This window comes from Camellia sinensis, chromosome 7 (genome assembly GCF_055761805.1).
Source record: "Camellia sinensis isolate YWXY chromosome 7, ASM5576180v1, whole genome shotgun sequence".
Classification (NCBI taxonomy): domain Eukaryota; kingdom Viridiplantae; phylum Streptophyta; class Magnoliopsida; order Ericales; family Theaceae; genus Camellia; species Camellia sinensis.
The window spans coordinates 91772473-91779621 of NC_138967.1; positions in this window are offsets into that span (position 1 = coordinate 91772473).

Consider the following 7149-nt stretch of genomic DNA (forward strand, 5'->3'; position numbering starts at 1 on the left):
CTCGTGGTTGATAACCATAGTTAACATAAAAGGGATTAAAATCAAAACTTCGATTTTCTGAAGGGTTACAAGTGCAATTTCTAGTCCAATGATTTCAAATGATCCCCTACCAAACACATCAATGAATTTCCCAAATTGACAACTCTCATTTGACTGTCACTTTGAGGATGATAGGCACTACTAAAGTCAAGCTTTGTATTATACAAACAGCTCCAAAAATGATTGAGAAATCGGCTATCCTTGTCTGACACAATGGATTGTGGTAGCCTATGTAGGCAATAGACTTCTCAAAAATACAATTGTGCCACATTTATAGCATCTATTGTCTTCTCGATGCAATGAAATGGGCCTTTTAGAAAATTTGTCCATAACCACGTAGATGGAATCATAACCTCATTGTGTATATGGAAGCCCCAAAACAAAATCCATCCTAACATCAATCCATTCTAACAAAATCCATTCTCACCAATATTCAACTGCCTTGGATCCACGTTGGACAAGAGGTTTCACTTTCACAGGATGGGTAAAATTAGCTCTGGCATGCCAATAATGACTAAGATGACATGACTAGGAAACTCAAGGTCGATATTGCTAGTTTGTCAATAATGACTTAGATGACAGGAACAAATTTGGGAGAAATTTAAATAAAGGAGTACTTTTCTCCAATTTCCAAATATCTGGATGAGTTTGATTGCATATGCCAAGTACTTGGAATAAATTGCTAAGGCATCGATAATAGTTTGAGTTAAATTACGAACGTAACATCTCTCTAGTTATGCTTCAAAAGGCCATGAGTGTGTTCACAGCCCAAATATATTAATTACATATCATTAAAATAACACAAGCTTGTGAGCTAACTCATCTTATAAGTCTATAAGCAAACTAGTTAGGTTTACACGCCAGTCTCCAAAATAATGGCAACTTAAAAAAGGTAAATACGATTAAGCATGGGTATACATGTATAACTCTGAAAAAGATTTGAATATATGGCATGGCCACCCAACTTTATGCTTACAGTGGTGGAGTACCTGTAAATGTAAAGGACGAGCAAAGATTAAAGCTCACTAAATAATCATCCAAGACATTGAAAATGAGTAGCCAATATATTAAATGTTATAAGGATGACGCCATATTATACAATTATCTTAAAATTCACATACCACCACTGTAAGCATCAATTGCTCAAATATTATGAAATTCAAGGTAAAATCAATACCACCCAAAAATCAATGAAACATCTCGATAACCTAGTGTAGACGCGCCCGCGGAGGGGGGCCTTATGCTACTACAGTTCGGACTCGCGATTTTATTGTTGCGGTTCTTAATCTGAACCAAAGAGTCCAAATCTGGCAAATCATTTTGAGAAACAGATTTTTTGAAAAAGTAGTGCCAAACATGGACTGCTTTGCCAGATACAGAGTCGCCACCTAAATATTTTTTAAATGGGGAAATTTAGGAAACCCTGACTCGGTGCCGAAGGCCACATGTCCGTCATCACCGGAGTTGTCTCGGCTCGGGAGCTTGGGTACGATCGGGGAAGGTCAGCTATGAGCACCCCCTTTCGCCCGGTCCGAAGACCGGCCTCTACTAACTATGATATCCGTTTTTGAAAACATTATGTGTTCTTATTCCATTTATTAGCCTAGAATTACTATGTTATGCGCGCAACAAACAAGTATAGACTAGATTGCCTAATTTGGAAATAAGCATTGCATATCCGTTTGTTTTGGAAAATGTTTTGGAATTTGCTACTCGTAAGTAGGCTAAAATACGGATTTCAACGAGTTTTTCCAACTCAAACAATCCAACCTTCACCCACAGGCATTCAAAACAGTTTATCTCATATAAGCACTTAGCCGCATGGCAGGCATACTGTCATGGCAACACTCACACACATGCGGGATGCTAAAGCATAAATACTTACATCGTACTCCGTGCCAAAACAGTAAACTAGTCAGCAAACATGCATGTCCTAGTTCATGTTGAAAATGGCTAATGCATCACATGCAAAAATGCAATCTAGGCAGGCTCGGCTAACCCTAAACATGGCATGTGAAATGCAATCAACTACCACATATTCAATTTGTGAATTGAAGTATAGATGTAGTTAGCGTGATGTACCGAGCCTAATGTATGTAATACAAATGTATGGATGCACGCATGCATAGCATAAGGTATGCTAATTTTAAAGATGCCCTAATCTACCATCATAAGCAGGTAAATAAAAGGGAAGAAAGAAGTGGGGATCGGAAGACATACACACCACCCACACACACTTATTACAGATTTGCCCTCACTCGGAGGGACCAAATAAATATTACAAATTAATTAACTACGCAAGCTAATTAATATTACAAATTGCCTAATCAACTAAGCAAATTTAATTAAACTAAGAAAGCAGTAAATCGCCTCGGGAAATGCGCCGCCATGCGTGAACTGCCTCTGTTTTCCTTCCTTCACTCCTCTAGAGGTTGCCAAAACCTCAGGACTGCTTCCTTGGATGCTGGGAGACATCACCGGCTGCATGGAATTGCCACCGGCAGTGTGGTATGGCCACCGGCACAAAACAAAGCTGTCGGCATAGAAATTATTGCCGGTCGGCACTTTACACTGCCGGTCGGCAGAGTGTTCCTGCAGAATCTGCAAATGACAGCAACAGAGGGCAAGGCAAAGCATGGCAGCACAATTCAAGGCATATATGCACCATTCATGTCCCTTATCATGTTTGTGACTCAAAGGGGCATGTGTCTCGATTCTCGGACCACCAATCACGCATTTCCATGCATGATGGCCCAAAGAGTCAAGTATGCAATTTTCATGTCAAATGCATGCAAACCAAATCAAACCAAAGTCCCAATCCCTATCACCAAATCAAGGGGCAAGGAATGCATGTTGATGCAATGCAACCTAAGCATGCTCGCTAAGGATGCAACATGGCATGGCAACAAACTTATGCAAGCATACAAGCAATCATGGGGCCATGCAAATGGATGCAAAGATGGACTTATACAAGATTTGGGCAGCTCTAATAAGGCCCAAAACAGTAGCCAAAATGCCCAAAAATGGAGGCTAAACACACATGCACACATACACATGTTATGGTCCAAACCTCAAGCATTAAGTAAGCAACATTCAAGCGCACTTGACAAGGGATTTCATGGACAATTAGCATGCAACATGAGCCCTAAAATCATGCTAAAACATGATGCCAAACCAAGCAATAAATAAAGCCAAACATGCAACTAATGGCCAAAGTGCTCAAAGCAAACCAATGGAGTATTGAATTACACTTAGTAAGACCAAACATGGCATGAACTTATTGACCAAAAACAGAGTTTTAGGACATTAATACAAGGCCTAAGGATCACTTAGATGGCATCCAAATGACTCAAAAACAAAAGCATGCATAATCACCAAAACAAGGAGCATTGCTACACAAGCTTAAGAGGCATTAAAGATGCATCCAAGGTAAACATATAGGCATGCAAATAGGACTGAAATGACATGGTGGATGATTCCAAAACACCAAATCAATGCAAAAATGGCATGCTACACACCCACATACTTAAGGCCAACAAGCCAAAATGCAAAGGAACTATACTAAGCATGCCAAGATCAACCCAAACACTTATGGATAGACCTAAAACATGTCAAGATAAGCACAAAATCTTCACAAATGTAAGCCTAAAACATGCTAGAAACAAAGGCACACAACCTAAGACATGTTAAGGGATCACAAGGCATTACATGGCAACTATGCTAAGCATGCATGGAGTACCAAAACCAATTTAAAGTCATGTTATATTATGGAAATATAAGCATGAAAAATAGTCTATACATGCTCAACACACACTCAAACATTGGCTCCCTTTAGAGGCCAAAACATGCCCTTTTCAAGGACAACAAGGAGAGGGGGTGGCCCTCTCCTTCTAGAGACTTCAAGGCACCATCTCCACCACTGAAATCCCTCAAGATTTCAGTGGTGAAGAGGCCCAAACATCAAAGTCCCGAAACTAGCACAAAATAACACAAAATAAGGCCTTTCAAGGCCTAAGAGGGGTCAAACACCCTCAAATCACAAAACACCCTTAATAAACAATCAAGAGGGTCTAAAAAAAGAACTTTTTTGTATTATACACCAAGCTCAAAAACGAATTTAAGATAGGTAGAAATAAGGTGCAAAAATGGGGAATAAAGGGGTGAGATTCTTACCCTTGAAGCCTCCTTCAACAATGATGCTCCAATGGCCTTCCTTGGCTTGAATCCAACACCAAAGTACTAAAATCAGTCCCTTAGAACCTCAATAGCTAGACAAAGGTGAAACACTAGGTGTTTATGTGCAATAGTAAGACACAAAACACCTAGAGCACAAAAGAGAGGGAAAGAGAGATAAGATGTGTATCTAACCCTAACCCTAGAACTCAAACCCTAACAATGGCTGTCTAAGCTCTCAAAATATCTCAAGTCTCTAACCTCTTAAGCCAAGAGACCAGCCCCTCCCTTTATGTAACTTCTTGTCTTGTAAAGCTTACAAGACAAGCTTCATAAGAGGGAGATCCCTCCATACACGTGTATGGAGGGGAGCAAAAAGCAAGACAGCTGTCTTAAAATATCTGCAAAAGCAGATGCACAGTAGTCGGCCGGCCAAAAATGCCATCTTGGCCAAAATTAGTGCCGACCGGCACTAAATAGTGCTGACCGGCAACAAATAGTGCCGGCCGGCAATATATAGGCAGCAAAAACCAGCCGGTGGCCTCTAGCCACTGCCGGTGGTGGGTGGGGATGGTCTACAAGCCCTACCCTGCCTCTCAAAGGCAAAACACAAGTGTTTGGTGTGAAACCAGACACTAAACAGTCAAGTTCGGAGATCCTGAGGCAAGGCGCGTAGCCGAGGCCTCCGGGAACTCCAAACGAACACGAACATGGATAATCACCGAGTGTTCAAACGGTGACGTCCAAGTCTTGAGGACGGTCAAAAATGGGGTGTCTACACCTAGACAGACCCTATTGAGTCTAACTAGAACACAATTGTGTCTTTAACCTAGGCGACTAATCCCTAATCCCGTATTTATGGTTTACTAGACCAATACACTATGGGAAAACCAACCCCGCATGGGTGTTAGGGGTTGTCACCGATGGTATGATGCGGCACCAATCCTTACTCTAATGCACACAACTAACCAAATAGTGGAACATCGGTGCATTTGTATTATTTATCACAAAAGAGGCTTAAGGAATTCCATTGTTAGGTTATCTTTGGGACGTTCAGGTTTCATGTCCTTATTTTGAACATTGGTGCATTTGATTTATTTATCACTAGTAAATGGACTTTCTATTGTTAGGTTGGCTTCCCATCATTTATTTTGCTGTAGAATTTACTTGTAGATTGGAGAATCTAAAAAAAGGATTCTAGCACATACAATTTTTTTAAAGATTTGGTTACACGTAGGGTTTATTATCTTAAATCATAAATGTGGTGCATTTTAGTGGACTAATCATTTGGTCAGACTAAGTGTCCAGTCTCGAGTCTTGACTGCCGGAAGTTGGAGGGGCGTCAAGTTACGAGAAATTTTGATATCATCGAACAATTTGATAAAATAAAAAAATAAAACCTCAATTTTTAATTTTTTTTAACTCTTTTTTCTTTTTTCTTTTTTTCTCCTATCTCTTTTTCTTTTTCTTTTTCTTTTTCTTTTTCTGAATGTTCCCATTATGTGCCCCATGGTACACGATTCATAAATTGCTCTTTTGTGTTCGTCTTACCCATGTTTGGGATTTGGAACCTTTGGGATTTTAATTAGTATTGTTCATGCAGGAATTCGTACAGTTTTTCCTTTTTGTGGTTTGAACTTTTTTATAAGCCAGCTAATCTAGTTGTTTGGAGATGATTTGGTTTATAAATGTGTTTCGTATCATAAATTAGATGTCTCTGCTTTTGCTTTTCTATAAAAGTTTTTGTAAGATTCTAACTTCTAAGTGCAGATGAAAATGAAGTTTAGAAGTTAGGTGGCATGAATCAAAGCATCTGAGGTCTTGGGATTATCAGCTATATGTTTCAAAAGAACAGCTTTGGGGAGACTTCAATCCTATTTACAGTATATAATTATTTTGCTCGAGTTAATGTTTCTGTAAAACATAATTTGCTGCAGTGAATTTTTAATTTAGTTAACTAGAAGTATTTAACATATTTCACTGTTGCATTACTTCTTGTGAAATTAGTTTGGTTGATTATTGTCTTACGAGTACTTAGCAATGTTTGACTTGGATATATCGAGAGTTTTAAATCTCAAGGGGGAATTACATTTTTCACCTTTGTAGTTTGACTCAAATTTCAATTTGATTCTTACACTTAAAATTCAGTTTTAATTTGGTCCTTTTGTCTAAAAAATTGTTAATTTTTTCATGCACTCCTTGGGAGACTGACACGTATTACAATATTGTAAGTTTTAATGTTTAATTTGAATGGAAGGATCGAATTGAAATCGGACTTAAAAGGCAGGAATCAAATTATTTAAATTAAAATGGTAGGGACTAAAGTGAAATTTGAGTCAAATTAGAAGTTTAACTTATCTTATCTTAGTCAACATCTCTGTGGTTTTCATAGAGCAATCCTACACATGTAACGAGTACTAACTTGTAGAATTTTTCATAGATGTAAAGAAACTCTAGTTTTTTTAGCCTGCCATAATTAAATCCCTTCTTTCTTCAATTGCTGCTTACCTGACAAGTTGATACCTAATCCTTTTTATAACGATTGATTTCCCACATAACCTAAGTGGCGACGTCGTTTTCTTGATTTTATGCATGCAACACTTTGACCTCCTTAACCGTAGAATAAAAATTGTATGGGCCACTCTGGATTCTTTGTATGTGTGTGATGTGTAATTGGCCAAGCAAGGAAAATATTTTATTGTTCTTATTGAAAATTATTCTTCAGCATAGTTAATTGATACCAATCATTGTTTGGGTAAGCAGTGTCTTGTTTGGATAATGCTTTATTTGCTTCACTATTGGAATGAAGTGGAATAACATGATTAATCTATTAAAATATTTATCATCACCTTTGATTCACTAAAAAAATAATAAAAAATACACCCTAAATTGAATCATCATTCACATAATAAAAGAACGATAATTTCATACGAAAGT